Source organism: Psammomys obesus, unplaced genomic scaffold, assembly GCF_907164565.1.
Source record: "Psammomys obesus unplaced genomic scaffold, mPsaObe1.curated_primary_1811, whole genome shotgun sequence".
Taxonomy (NCBI): domain Eukaryota; kingdom Metazoa; phylum Chordata; class Mammalia; order Rodentia; family Muridae; genus Psammomys; species Psammomys obesus.
This window is the reverse complement of record NW_026585504.1, coordinates 35,087,838-35,103,408: the sequence shown is the minus strand read 5'-3', so window position 1 is coordinate 35,103,408 and position 15,571 is coordinate 35,087,838.

Sequence of the window (15,571 nt, the reverse complement as noted above, 5' to 3'; positions counted from 1 at the left end):
ACAAGGACATTTGCTCAACCATGTTTATAGCAGCTTTATTTGTAATAGCCAGAAACTGGAAACAACCCACATGTCCATTAACATAAGAATGGATACAGAAATTGTATTTTTATACAATGGAATACTACTCAGGAATCAAAAAGGAGGAAATCATGAAATTTGCAGGCAAATGGTGAGATCTAGAAAAGATCATTCTTAGTGAAGTATCCCAGAAGGAAAAGACAAACATGGTATATACTTGCTTCTATAGACCTACAAGATATGATAAACATAATGAAATCTATACACCTAAAGAAGATAATCAAGAAAGCAGACACGGTGTAAGATGATCAATTCTCATTTAGAAAGACAAATGGGATATGTATTGAACTTATGACAGGAGTCTACTGCAGAAGGCATCTGAAAGACTCTACCTAGCAGTGTTTCAAAGCAGATACTAAGACTCATAACCAAACCTTCAGCAGAGTAGGGGAGTTAGTATGATGTGGAAAGGATAGAGCTCCACAAGGACCTAATATATCTGGGCACAGCGTCTTTTCTGACAGTGACACGCAACCAAGGACCATGTACGGATATAACCTAGAACCTCTGCTTGGATGTAGCCCATGGTAGCTCAGTAACCTATTGGTTTCCCATAGTAAGGGGAACAAGGACTATTTCTAACAGGAACTCAATGACTGGCTCTTTGACCTCCCCACCCCCCCAGGGGAGGAGCAGTCCTGTTAGGCCACAGAGGAGGACTTTGCAGCCAGTCGTGAAGATATGTGATAAAACAGGATCAGATGAAAGGGGAGGAGGTCCTCCCCTATCAGTTGACTTGGAAAAGGGCAGGGAGGAGATGAGGGAGTGAGGGTGGGATTGGGAGGGAATGAGAGAGCAGGATACAGCGGGGATACAGAGTTAACAAAATGTAACTAGTAAGAAAAATAAAAAAAAAAATTAAAAAAAAGAAAGTTAAAATTTTAAAAAAAGGTGTATAGATTTCATTATGTTTGTCATATCTTATAGGTCTATATAAGTGAGTATATATCGTGTTTGTCTTTCTCCTTCTGGGATATTTCACTCATAATGATCTTTTCTAGATCCCACCATTTGCCTGCAAATTTCATGATTTCCTCCTTTTTGATTGCTGAGTAGTATTCCATTGTTTAAAAATACCACAGGAAACAACCTTGAAACCTGCCACAGAGGGCCTCTGAAAGCTTCTGCAGTATAGACTGTCAAAGCAGATGCTGAGCCTGATGGACAACTGATGGGCAGAGTGAATGGAATTCTATGTAAGAAGTGGGAAATAGTAAGAGCTGGAGGGGACGGGAACTCCACAAGGAGAGCAACAGAACAAGATAATTTGAACACAGGGAACTTCCCAGAAAATCATACTCCAACCAAGGACTATTCGTGGAGATACCTGGAACCCCTGCACAGGTGTAGCCAATTGCAGTTCAGTGTCCAAGTGGGTTACATAGTAATGGGAAGAGGGACTGCCTCTGACATAATCTGATTGGCCTGCTCGTGGATCACTTCTCCCTGAGGGGGAGCAGCCTTACCAGGCCACAGTAGAGGACAATTCAGCCACTTTTGATGAGAACTGATAGACTAAGATCAGAAAGAAGAGGAGAACCTCCCCTATCAGTGGACTTGGGGAGTGACATGCATGCAGAAAGGGGAGGGAGGGTAGGATAGGCAGGGGAGGAGGGAGGGGCTTATGGGGGGATACAAAATGAATAAAGTTTAATTAATAAAAAAATTTAAAAAAATACCACAATTTCTGTACCCATTCCTCCGTTAATGGACATCTGGGTTGTTTCCAGGTTCTGGCTATTAAAAATAAAGCTGCTACAAACATGGTTGAGCAAGTATCCCTTTTGTGTACTTGAGCAAACTTTGGGTATATACCTAGCAGTGGTATAGCTGGGTCTTGAGGGAGCACTATTCCTAATTGTCTTAGAAAGCGCCAGATAGGAACATGGGGTAAGATGATCAATCCTCATTTAGAAAGACAGATGGGATGTGCATTGAACGTATGACAGGAGTCTACTGAAGGCATCTGAAAGACTATAACTAGCAATGTTTTCAAAGCAGATACAAAGATACATGACTAAACCTTCGGCAGAGTACAGGGAATCATATGAAAGAAGGAGAGTTAGTATGATTGGGAAAGGATAGGAGCTCCACAAGGACCAAATATATCTGGGCACAGGGTCTTTTCAGAGACTGATATTCAACCAAGGACCATGTATGGATATAACCTAGAACCTCTGCTCAGTTGTAGCCCATGGTAGCTCAGTAACCAATTGGTTTCCCATAGTGAGGGGAACAAGGACTATTTCTAACAGGAACTCAATGGCTGGCTCTTTGACCTCCCCACACCCCAAGGGAGGAGCAGTCCTGTTAGGCCACAGAGGAGGGCTTAGCAGCCAGTCCTGAAGATACCTGATAAAACAGGATTGGATGAATGGGGAGGAGGTCCCCCCCATAAGTGGACTTGGCAAGGGGCATGGTGGAGATGAGGGAGGGAGGGTGGGGTTGGGAGGGAATGAGGGAGCGGGACAAGGCTGGGATACAGAGTTAATAAAATGTAACTGATAAGAAAAAAATAAAAATAAATAAAATTAAAAAATTAAAACAAAAGTGTTTAATTTTTTTAAGTCAACTTTTTAAAATTTTTCTATTTGGGTTTGTTTTTAAATCTTAGAAATGAAAAGAACTACTCTTAGAATTATTTTTTTCTTCTGACATAATAATGGACATCACAGAAGTCACATTTCTTAAAATAACCCAGAATGTATCCTTGAACTTACTGGAACAATGTTTGATAGTCGAGTAATTAGTATGCACTTAAGTAATTTTTCAAATAACATATTAATAAATAATCTCTTAAGACTGGAATGTAAAAAATAAATAAAAATTATAAAAAATTAAAAATTAAAAAGGATGGCACCAATAACCCTATACTACAGATAAGAAGTGGCAGAGATGACTCAAAACCACTGCTTCACTGAATCCCACCAAATGTGAGTTACTCTTAAACAGTTCTCCAGCAAAAAATATGTAGACTCAGGATTTCTATTCTTCCTTCAGAGCTTTTGTAGGCCGTTACCTCCCTGACTTTAGATAGGAGATTAAGATTTAGATACGGTAAATGGCTGTAGAACTTTTTTTATCCATTCCACGCTCACTAGGGTATATGGGCCTTTCCCAAACTCACTGGACAGGATACCGGCAGTAAAGTCCATAGGCCAACACCAAGGAGAAACATGGTTCAGAAAATAGGGACATGTCAGCAAAAGCTGCAAGACTCAGTTGGATTGCCCCCAGAAGTTTCCTGAAACATTTCTCTCTGTGAAGTCAAGCGGAAGCATGAAGAATAGCACAGGGATATAAATCCAAAAAGCGAAGCTTCACAACACCTGGGCCTCTATATATCTCCTTTCCTCAAATTCTACTCACCGATGTACTCAGTCACATCCCTCATACAAGAGAGCTCACAGAAAAACATCATGTGCCCATTTTGCAGCAAAACATCACCTGTCAAAACTGAGTCATCAAAGAAACCAGACTTCATCTTCTGCACTAGGTCAATAAACAATGTTCTGGAGGGGCAATAGGAGATTTGTATAGAGGAATACAGAAACAGCAGTGAGAATATGTTGCCATGCTTCTATTTTTCTCTCCATCCATCCATACATCCATCCATCCATCCATCTTCTAATCATCCAATAAATAAAAGATTTAGGATCTCAGCAGATTTTGCTGTGAATGGAAAAGATAACTCAAAAGCACACAATAGGTACTAGCCTCCCATGTTTATGAGCATATTGTTCAGGCTTCTCAGTGTAACACAGTTGGAAGCAGCTACAAACTTCTAAGCATTCCCTATCTCCTTGGCAGTTAAAAATCAGCAACTTCTCTTACTTTTGTAAACATTCTGCGTGCAATTGCATACACAAATGAACGAGTTTTATGTAGAATTTTATTTGCGTCTGTGTGTGGGTGTCAACTGAGTCTCAACAAAGATTTGTTTTGGATGATGATAAAATTAATTTGCTATTCAATCATGATTTATTTTGATGTCAAAATAATAATGAATAGTGATCAGTAGATTCAAAGAATACAATACTCAGAACACCACAATCTTGCAGAAATTACAGTAGGTGAACAAAGTGTTCTTAATGAAAGAAAAATATAAAAGTTGCAAAGCATCACATCTCAAGCATGTGCTTTAGACTCCTCTGCAGTATCCTCACATGTGTTATATAGCTGAACGCTCTCTGTCCTCAGACTGCAGCTGATTATAATGAACTGACTACCTAAGTATTTATTTTATTGTATTTATGGCAGAGAACAATTATAAATATCATAAAATGGTTCTCAGGACTATTAAAAGTAAACATGCATGAATACAGCCATACAGTGGTCAAGAAATTCATTCAGTCAATAATGCATATTTAACTCCCTAACAATTGTTTACCCCATCAATAAATTTAAAAAGGTAGAGTGAAGATTTCAAGTTAAACATCGTTTCTAATTTCTTTGTTCTATTTTTCTTTCATGATTAAATTGAACTTATGGATCTATATTCTTTGCCATTTTTCCTCATAAATACATTTCTGTCAATTTTGACTTGCATAGAAAATTGCCCACCCTTTTTTTTTTAAACATGTAACCAAACTTAAATCTGAAGACCAAAAAGCAGAAATGAGTAAAGCCTTGACATGTCTCTTATAACTAGTATATTTTACTGGTGAATGACTTGTGATAGTAGTTTTTCAGGTTTGAAACTGAAATAAAAGAACTGCTACATTCACAGATATTTTGGGACTATGTTAATATATGTAAACAATCTGGGTAAATAATTTGCATCTAAACTCATAATTTTTTCTTATTATTTTATTTGTGATCATTACTAATTCATTAATTAGAGTATTATTTCTGTTATTGTTCACTATAAGCTTTAGAATATAACATTTTCAGCATCTAAAAATAAGCTTTTCATTGGTTTTCATCTCTGCCTCTGGAAGATAACACGAAGTAAATTAATGTCTAATAATCTTCAAGAAAGTGAAACAATAATTTAATTTCCATCATCTCCAAAGATCATTTATGTTAATGGTATTATGTGAAATTACCCAAAGAGTTTAAGTTTATAATGTATTATTATGGAAGATATTTCATCAAATTTATAAAATTATATAATCCAGAAAACATTAGTGAATGAGTCTTTATTTTTACTATTATTCTTTGTTTAATATCATGCAAAACAGCAAAACCATTTTCTTAGAATATTTCTCATGGCTATGTCTTTCAGTTTTTTTTTAAACCTGTAACATTATTATTATTATTATTATTATTATTATTATTACAATTTATTAATTTTGTATCATTGTTGTAGCCCCCTCCTTTATCTCCTCACTGTCGAAATCTCCCTCTCTTTTCCTGTCCTGTGTCCCTCCATTAGTCCACTGAGGAGTGGAAGAGGTCCTCCTCCCACACTATCTGACCCTAGACTATCAGGTCTCCATCAGGACAGTCTGCATCCTCTTTCTCTGTGACATGTCATTCTGCTTATGGGTTACCTCACTCAGGATGATCTTTTCTACATCTGTCCATTTAACTGCAAATTTAATGATTTCCTTCTTTTTAACTGCTGAGTAGTATTACATTGTGTAAAGTACCTTAATTTTGGTACCCATTCTTCAGTTGAGAGACATCTAGGTTGTTTCCAGATTCTGACTATTATGAATAAAGCTGCTATGATCATACTTGACTAAATGTCCATGTTGTATGGTTGAGCATTTTTGAATATATGCCCAAGGGTGGTATAGCAGGAACTTGGGGTAACACTGTTACTAATTTTCTGAGAAATTGCCAGATTGATTCTCAAAGGGGTTGCACAAGGTTATGTTCCCACCAGCAATGGAAGAAGGTTCCCCTTTTTCCACATCTTCTCCAGCATGTGCCTTTCACTGAGGCTTTGTTTTTAGCAATTCTGATGGGTGTAATGTAGAATCCCAGAGTCATTTTGATTTGCAATTCCTTGATGACTACAGATATCATGCATTTTTTAAGTGTTTCTTTGCCATTTGACAGTCCTTTGCTGAGAATTCTCTGTTCAGCTCTGTATGCCGTTATTTTATTTTAATTTTTTATATTAATTACAGTTTATTCACTTTGTATACCAACTGTAGCCATTTCCCTCACTCCCTCCCAGTCACACCCTGACTTTCTCATCTCCTCTCATTCTCCTTTCCATGTACACTGATAGGCGAGGTCCTCCTCCCCTTCCATCTGACCTAGGCTATCAGGTCTCCTGAGGACAGGCTGCATTGTCTTCCTCAGTGGGCTGGTAATGCTGCTCACCCCTCAGGGGGAGGTGATCTAAGAGCCAGCCACTGAGTTCAAATCAGAGACAGTCCCTGTTCCCCTTACTAGGGTACCCACTTGGATACTGAACTGCCATTGTCTACATCTGTGCAGGGGTTCTAGGTTATCTCCAGTCATGGTCCTTGGTTGGAGGATCAGTCTCAGAAAAGACACCTGGGCCCAGATTTTTTGGCTCTATTGCTCTCTGTGTGGTGCTCTTGTCCCCTCCATGTCTTATTAACAACCCCTTCTTTCATAAGATTCCCTGTACTCTGCCCAGAGTTTGGTAATGAGACTCAGCATCTGCTTTGATACACTGCTGGGTAGAGTTTTTCAGAGGCCCTCTGTGGTAGGCGCCTGTCCTGTTTCCTGTTTCTCTCCTCCTTCCAGTGTCTGTCCCATTTGCCTTTCTGCATTTGACTTCTTGCTTAGCTTCTTAAGGTGCACAAATTTGAGTATGTTTATCCTATATTGTATGTCTAATATCCATTTATAAGTGAGTACATACTGTGTGTGTCTTTCTGTTTCTGGAATACTTCACTCATGATGATCTTTTCTATTTCCCACTATTTGCCTAAAAAATTTATGCTTTCCTTGTTTTTAAATGGTGAGTAGTATTCCATTGGGTAAATGTACCACAATTTCTGTATCCATTCCTCAGTTGATGGACACCTGGGTTGCTTCCAGATTCTGGCTATTATGAATAAAGCTGCCACGAACACAGTTGAGCAAATATCTTGTTGTATACTTAAGCATATTTTGTACATATGTCTCAGAGAAGTATAACGGGAATGAGGTAGTTCTATTCCTAACTGTCTGAGAAAGCACCAGATTCATTTATCAAGTGGTTGTACAAGTTTACATTCCCACAAAAAACGGAGGAGGGTCTCCCTTTCTCTGCATCCTCTCGAGCATGTTTTTGAGTTTTGATCTTAGCCATTCTGATACGTGTAAGGTCAAATCTGAGGGTCATTTTGTCTTATATTTTCCTCAAAAATACAGCATCTTCAACAAATGGTGCTGGTCTAACTAGACATCAACATGTAGAAAAATGCAAACAGATACGTTTATCATTCTGCATAAAACTAAAGTCCAAGGGTATCAAAGACCTCAACATTAACCCAGAAACACTAAACCTGTTAGAATAAAAAGTGGGGAAGAGCTTTGAACTCATTGGCACAGGAGAAACCTTCCTGAACAGAACATCAACAACACAGGCTCTAAGATCAACAGTCAATAAATGGGACCTCATGAAACTGAAAAGCTTCTGTATAGCTAATGACACTGTTATTATAACAAAATGACAGCTTACAGACTGGGAAAGAATCTTCACCAACCATATATATAGCAGAGGGCTAATATACAGAATATATAAATAACCCAAGAAGTTAAAAAATAACAAATCGATTATTACAATTTAAAAAATGAGTTACAGAGCTAAACAGAGAATTCTCAATAGAGAAATACTGAATGTCAGAGAAACACTTTAAGAAATGCTCAAAGTCCCTAGTCATCAGGGAAATGCAAATCAAAACGATCTTGAATAGACTTTTAAGAAATTTAAGGTCACAAAATATCATGATAATTGATCTGAAAATGTTGATTATAATTTAATGAGTATGAAAATCTAATAAACATTTTAGATTAAATTTGTAATATTTGGGAAAATGTAGAACAGTGGATCTTGGTAGGGAACTGGGAAAAATAGAGATAAATTATATCTTATTAGAGACATGAAAAAATACAAGAAATATTTTAATGTTTAAACTATACTTATCAAGGAATTGAAAAATGTTTAGTCTATCCAAGTAACCCAATTAAAAAATGGGGTATGGAGCTAAACAAAGAATTCTCTGTAGAAGAATATAGGATGGCAGAGAAACACATAAGGAGATGTTCAACATTCCTAGCCATCAGAGAGATGCAAATCAAAATGACACTGAGATTTCACCTTACACCCATCAGAATGGTTAAAATCAAAAGCTTGAGAGATAACACATGCTGGAGAGGCTGTGGAGAAAGGGGAACCCTCCTCCATTGCTGGTGGGAATGTAAACTGGTACAACCACTATGGAAATCAATCTGGTGCTTTCTCAGACAATTAGGAATACTGCTACCTCAAGATCCAGCTATACTACTCCTAGGCATATATCCAAAAGATGTTCAAGTACACAAGAAGGACATTTGCTCAACCATGGTTGTAGCAGCCTTATTCGTAATAGCCAAAACCTGGAAACAACCCAGATGTCCATCAATGGAGGAATGGATACAGAAATTGTGGTACTTTTACACAATGGAATACTACTCAGCAATTAAAAACAAGGGAATCATGAATTTTGCAGGCAAATGGTGGGATCTAGAAAAAATAATCCTGAGTGAGGTGTCCCAAAAAAAGAAAGACACACATGGTATATACTCACTTATATAGACCTATAAGATAGGATAAAAATACTAAAATATGTACACCTAAAGAAGATAAAGAAGAAAGAGGTCCAGAGGTAAGATGATCCATCCTCTTCCTGAAAGACAAAGGGGATGGACATTGGAAATAGGAAAAAACAAGTAACAGGACAGTAGCCTACCACAGAAGGCACCTGAAAGACTCTACCTAGAAGTGTATCAATGCAGATGCTGAAACCCATAACCAAACCTTTGGAAGAGTGTAGGGAAACATATAAAGGAAAGAGGAATTAGTATATCCTAGAGAGGACAAGGAGCCCCACAAGTCCAAATATATCTGAGCACAGGGGTCTTCTATGAGAGTGTTTATCCCATCAAGGACCATGCACAGATATAACCTACAACCCCTGTACAGATACAGCCCATGTTAGCTCAATATCCAAGTGGGTTCCCTAGTAAGGGGAACAGGAATTGTTTCTGACATGAACTCATGAGCTCCCTCCACCTTGAGGGAGAAGCAGCCTTGCTAGGCCACAGATAAGGACATTGCAACCATCCTGATGATACCTGATAAGCTAGGGCCAGAAGAAAGGAGGAAGGAGAGGAGGAAACACCCTCTCAGTGGACTTGGAAGGGGGAAGGGAGGAGATGAGGGAGGGAGGAAAGGATTGGGAAGAAAAGAGGGAGTGGGCTACAGCTGGGATACAAGTGAATGTATAAAATTATTTTAAAATAAAAAAAATATTAATATAAAAAATAAATTAAACACGTGTGGACCTGCAGATAAAAAACAAAAACAAAAACAAAACAAAACAAAGAAAAATGTTTAGTCTAAACAAGGACTGTGCTATTTAAACTGAGTAAAGCGTAAGAACTCTTTGACAAACAAAATCAAAAGCTTTCCTAAAGGCAGATTTGAAATTTATGAGAAATAATTTAGTAAAAATCTTAAATGTTTCACAACAGCACTCACCAAAAGAAAACAAAAACTTTCTTAGGATAACTTAGATGAAGCCAAAGCAAATGAAAGACTTGTAAGACTTGCATAACAAAAACCCAAAGCATTGAAAAAGACATCAGGAAATAGGGTGATCACTCTTCATACTCATGGATGGGTAGCATAAATTGTGTGGATGTGGCCATTTTAACAAAAGCAGTCTATAGATTATATGTCATATCATTTATTTCCCATTCATGTCACAAAATGGACTGTTATTTTAAAAACAAGTCTGAACAAGTTTTTTTGTTTTGGTTTGGTTTGGTTTTTGGTTTTAGATTTTTTTCTTTTTTGAGCACTGAAAAAAAATTGCTTTACTCACAATAACTTGGTCACATGGTTGCTCTTCAAACTTTTATGTTCTACTTAAGTGTGTTTATATGGTTAAGTCTTTTTATAAGATTTAATGGATTCATTCAATTTTTCAAAGTTGTAACTAAAAGTTCTTATTGTCTAATTTTTTTTTTATAATTTTTTTTGAGACTACTTTTCACCATATAGCTCATGTAGCCTAAAATTCATGGAAAGCCTTCTACATTATCTTTTTTTTTTTTTTTTTTTTTTTTTGGATAACACGCTTAAACCATCACTTAACTACTCTCTATTTCTGATCAAAGCTATCCCAGTAAATGTTAAGTAGGATTCCTTCATAGTTAAATTACATTTTATGGGGTGATGTTATCAGGTAGAATCCCATATACCCGTTGACTCTTTTTGACAATTATCTACTTAGATCTCTTTTCAATTATCAATACTATTTACCAAAAATGACACGCGCACACACAAAATAAAACAAAACAACAAAAAACAGTGACCCCAAAGCTCCATGTTTACATAAGCAATAATTCATGCATCAGGCCTATGTAATTCATTTTTTATCCTATAATCTTAGTTTAAAATACTCTGGTTATCAGTTGCCTTCCAGCTATTAACACAACCTAGCAGAATGCAGTTTTTATTCTGGAACACTTTCCAAATGTAAAAAAAAAAAAAAAAAGAAAGAAAGAATTATTTTATTATTATTATTATTATTATTATTATTATTATTATTATTATTCACAAGACAATACTGTGGGGTTTGCAAATATTAAAAAGCTAGTCTCCCTAGTTATTCAAATAATCTACTGTGATATTAATGTGATATTCATAGTTCATATTTCAAATATTAAAGGAGGTCAAGGTTTCAATCTGCATTATCAGTGAAAACTCTAAAAGGCAAATATGCGTGTAGTTAGGACATTTCAGTTGTTTTTTTCTCAAATCTGTGTTTGTTTTTAAAAATGAAGACAGACAAGGAACACTTAGAAAAACAAATACAATGGGATGAAAATTTTGCTATTCATCTAGAGCACGTGTCCAATCTTTTACTTTTTTTTTTTTTTTTCAGGTTTTAGGAATTTCAAATCTCTTCAATCTTGTGAAAATCAAATTATGGAATGTCAAGCTGTTAAAAAAGGAACAAGTGTCCTCTAAAGAAATGTTTTGTTATTTCAAATACAAGGCAGAAGGCAGAAGTTAAAATGTATGAAAAGGAGTTATAGAGACAAAGGCTAAAAGCCACATTCATGAAGAAGGTTCTAGGTTAAAATAAAAAAAAAGTTACTATCTATTCCTCCATAGATTTGTTAATGGCCTGCCACCAAGCACAAAACACTGTGTCTCTTATTGCACCCGTTGGTAGCAAATATTGTTCCATGTCATTTTGGATGGTTAAAAAATGTGATTGTTCCCATGATAAATATAAGCATGTCAATCACATTTTATTAAACTTAGCAGTGGCAAAATCTTCTAACACACTATCAGTCCATATCTATCTAGGATTCTTTTTTTCTGTTTAACCATGTGGTTTGAGTGATCAGAAAGCATTAAAGTCTATATCTGTATTCCTTTTGTGAATCCTAAGATTTCTTTAAAAATTTATTACATGATAACATCTGAAGCACAGTTAAATAAGGAATGAATTTATTCATCAGGGAAAATAGATTAGGGTATTGTAATTCATGCACTCAAGAGTTGACTAGGATAGAAAGAATTAAAACCATGGCAAAATGAGTATTGATGTTTTGTGATGAGGTTATGAAGAACATTAGTTTTACCTTTCAGCATTAAGTAAATTCACATGAATTATGAAAATCTCCCTCTCTTAACATGCAGAATTTATCTATCTCATTTATTACATTTTATTGAATAATAACAATTCTTCCATATTTTCCAATAAGAACTTCTTATGATATTAATAAAAACACTAATTCTGTAAATATTAAATAATTAAACTGTGAAGTATGATAGCAATCTATTGCCATGCCTATTATTACTCAATATTCAGGGCAGCCAAGTAATGTGATGATTCTGTTACTCCCTTTTACTAACGGATAACAAAAGGGATAAGCAGTGTGTGACACAGTCATGTTTCTGTTTACCAGATTTACTCTTTTCTATCTGGGCCCTATGTAAACACTGATCATATATATGAACTTTTAGTTTCTGCCCAACAGAAAATCGGCCCTGGTAGTAATTATACTGCCCTCATTAAGAATTACCACAGATAGAACTGCATGCATTCCACTCAGGTGAACTGAATGCCACCATGTTTGCTCTTACATATTTACGTATTAAAACTGAATTCAGAGATGAATGTCATTAAATATTCAGTACAGAAAGAAAGAGAGGAAAAGGAAGGAAGAAGTACCAGTGTTGGAAGTGAGAATTTTATGATAACTGATTGCTGTACAATCAGCCCTTTCCCACATCATATTGCTTCTACCGATCAGACAGAACTTCACATTTTTTATTATTAATTTTATCATTTTATTTTTTATATTTTTAAATTTTATATTTTTAATATATTTACTTTTACCCTTCTTCATGTCCATTCAAATGCTCTTCCCCTTCTTACACACTCAACTTCATAAGATCTTGTTTTGTTCTTTGTTTTGTTTTGTCAGGCAGTTTTTGTAGATGTATTGTTTTTTTGTTGTTGTTTTGATTTGGTTTGGTTGGTTAGTTGGTTGGCTGATTTTTGTTTTTGTTTTTGTTTTTGTTTTTTGTTTGGTTTTGTGTTTTGTTTTGTTTTGTTTTGTTTTTCTTGAGGAAACACTTGTACTATTTAAGCTTTGTTTTCCAGATAATTGACAATTTTCTGTTGAGGAATTTATTCTATATGCCCCAGAAACTAGGATGAAATGTTAATATTTTGGAGGCCACATTTAGATCATGGTTTTGAAATCCCAATCATTGGTAGAGGTTTTATTCCAGGGAAAATATACATGCAATTTCAAAGGGTGCCTGAAATGATGGGAATTTCCTGTACTTTTGTTTCCTATACACAAGTTTATGCAAGTCTGAACTGAGGGCACATTCAATTGTTATTCCTTACAATGTATATTGAATTTATGGCAAATGTATTTTTTGATGCATACTATTTCCATTTCTTATCCTCATATGATATCTTATCTAGTTTCAGTTCAGCTCTAGCCTCTAAAGTCCATCCATAGTTTCATTGCTTATGCAATAAAAATGGCATAACATTTTATATGTTTTGAATCTCTAGCCTTAAAATGAACAATTCTATACTGAAAGAATCTATCCAAATTTAATATAAAGTATGTACTTCCCTTATAAGATATTTAGATGAAACTGAAGGAACAGTTTTAAGAAGTCTTTAACTGATACTAAATGTATTTCTTGAGTAATTAAATTATATTACTAAAGTAAAACATTGTAAATATACACATGGTAGTAGAGTTGTGGAAGAACAAGAAGACGGTGAGGTGGTTTTTTATGCACTGTATAAAGGTTGTCTTTGTATTATTCAAATGCTGATATCTATATCAACAGAGAACTGACTATAGGCCAGACTTTGGGATTTGGGGGCTTTGGTATTGTTATTCTTTTGGCTGCATCATATTCTGTAAGCATCCCAACACCTTCTGATCGATTTAAAGAAGTGCCAAAGAGCCTATAGCAAAGGCAGGAAAGAAAGGTGGGGCTTCTGTATTTCAAGCAATACTACAGAACAATAGTAATAAGAACCTGATGGTAGTTATCTAAAGAGCTCAAGAAACTAGCCATCAGCAAACCAAATAGTTAACTCCAATTAAAATTGGGGTGTAGATCTAAACTGAAAATTATGAACAGAATAATTTTCATATGGCTGAGAAACACTTCAAAATGTTAATCATTAGTTTTCAAGGAAATGCAAATCAAAACATCTCTAAGATTCCATCATTCTGGCACCTGTCAGAATGACAAAGATCGAAAATATTAATGACAGATCATTCTAGTGAGCATGTGAAAAAGAGAAACACTCCTCCATTGCTAATGGGAGTGCAAACTTGTGAAGACACTTCAGAAATCACTATGACAATTTCTCAGACAACTAAGAATCAATCTACATTAAGAGGCAGCAATAACACTCCGAGGCATATACCCAAAGGAAACTTCACTATATAAGAAGGACAGTTTCTCAACTATATTCATAACAGCTTTATTCACAATAAATTTAGAAACTGGAAACAACCTAGATGTCCCTAAACCAAAGGATGAATAATGAAAATGTGGCACATTTACACAATCGAGTATTCCTCAGCTGTTAAAAGCAATGGCATCATGAAATTTGGAAACAAAGGATAGAACTAGAAAAGATCATCCTGTGTGATGTAACCTAGAACCAGAAAGATAAAAATGGTATGGGCTCACTTATAAACGGATATTAGATGTAAAATAAAAAAAAAATCACCACAGTACAATCAACAGACTCAGAGATTCTAATTAGCAAGAAATGATCGAAAGAGAGAAACATGAATCTCTCTGTGAAGAAGAAATGTAATAGACTTCTCAGGTAGACAATGCATCCATTCCTGATGTGATCTGATAGACTAAGATCAGAAGGAAGGAGAGGAGGACCTCCCCTGTTAGTGGACGTGGGGAGGAGCATGCACGAAGAAAGGGGAGGTAGGGTGGGATCGGGAGGGGAGGAGGGAGGGGCTTATGGGAGATAAAAAAGAATAAAGTGTAATTAATAATAAAAATATAGTAAAAAAAAAGAATGTGGTAGGGGTCTGAATGAGGTGATGGGAATGGAAAGAGGGGGGATTAGATTGGTGGATTATGGAGGGAGACACAACTGGAATCAGGAGTATCTCTGGGACAAGCTAAAACCTAGTGCATAGGAAACTTCCAATAATCTATAAGACTGACCTTAGCTAAGACTCCTAGCCATTGGGGATATGGAATCTGAACTTGCTATCTCTTTTAATAAGGCAAGACTGCCAATGGGCAGATTGAGACACAAAACCAGCCACCAAACCTTTGATCTACAATTTTTCTTTCCTACAAGATATTCTAGGTGAAGATATAACAAGTCCATCTTAAGAGGCAGCTCACTCCTGACACCACCTGGTAGGCCAGGAACCAGGGGCTAGATAGCCCAGAGACATAGTATATATCCAATTTCCACCAGAAAAAAAAAAAAAATCAATGAAGTGATTGCTAATGATTTTCTGCTTACTCACCACTTGGTGCCTAGCCCAATTTTCATCAGAGAGAGTTCATCTAGAAACTGAAAGAAACAGATGCAGAGACACAGACAAACATTAGGTGAGGCTTTTGGAATCTTACTGAAGGAGAGGAAGGAAAAGAAGGATTGGAGGAGGCAGAGGGAAGAAGAATACCACAAAAACTACAAACTCAACTAATCAGGGCTCATAGAGGCTCACAGAGACAGAATTGCCAGAGTGGGCAAAAATCTAGCTTCGGCCCTCTGCACAAAGTTACAGGTGTGTGGCTTGATCATTTTGTGGAAACACAGTG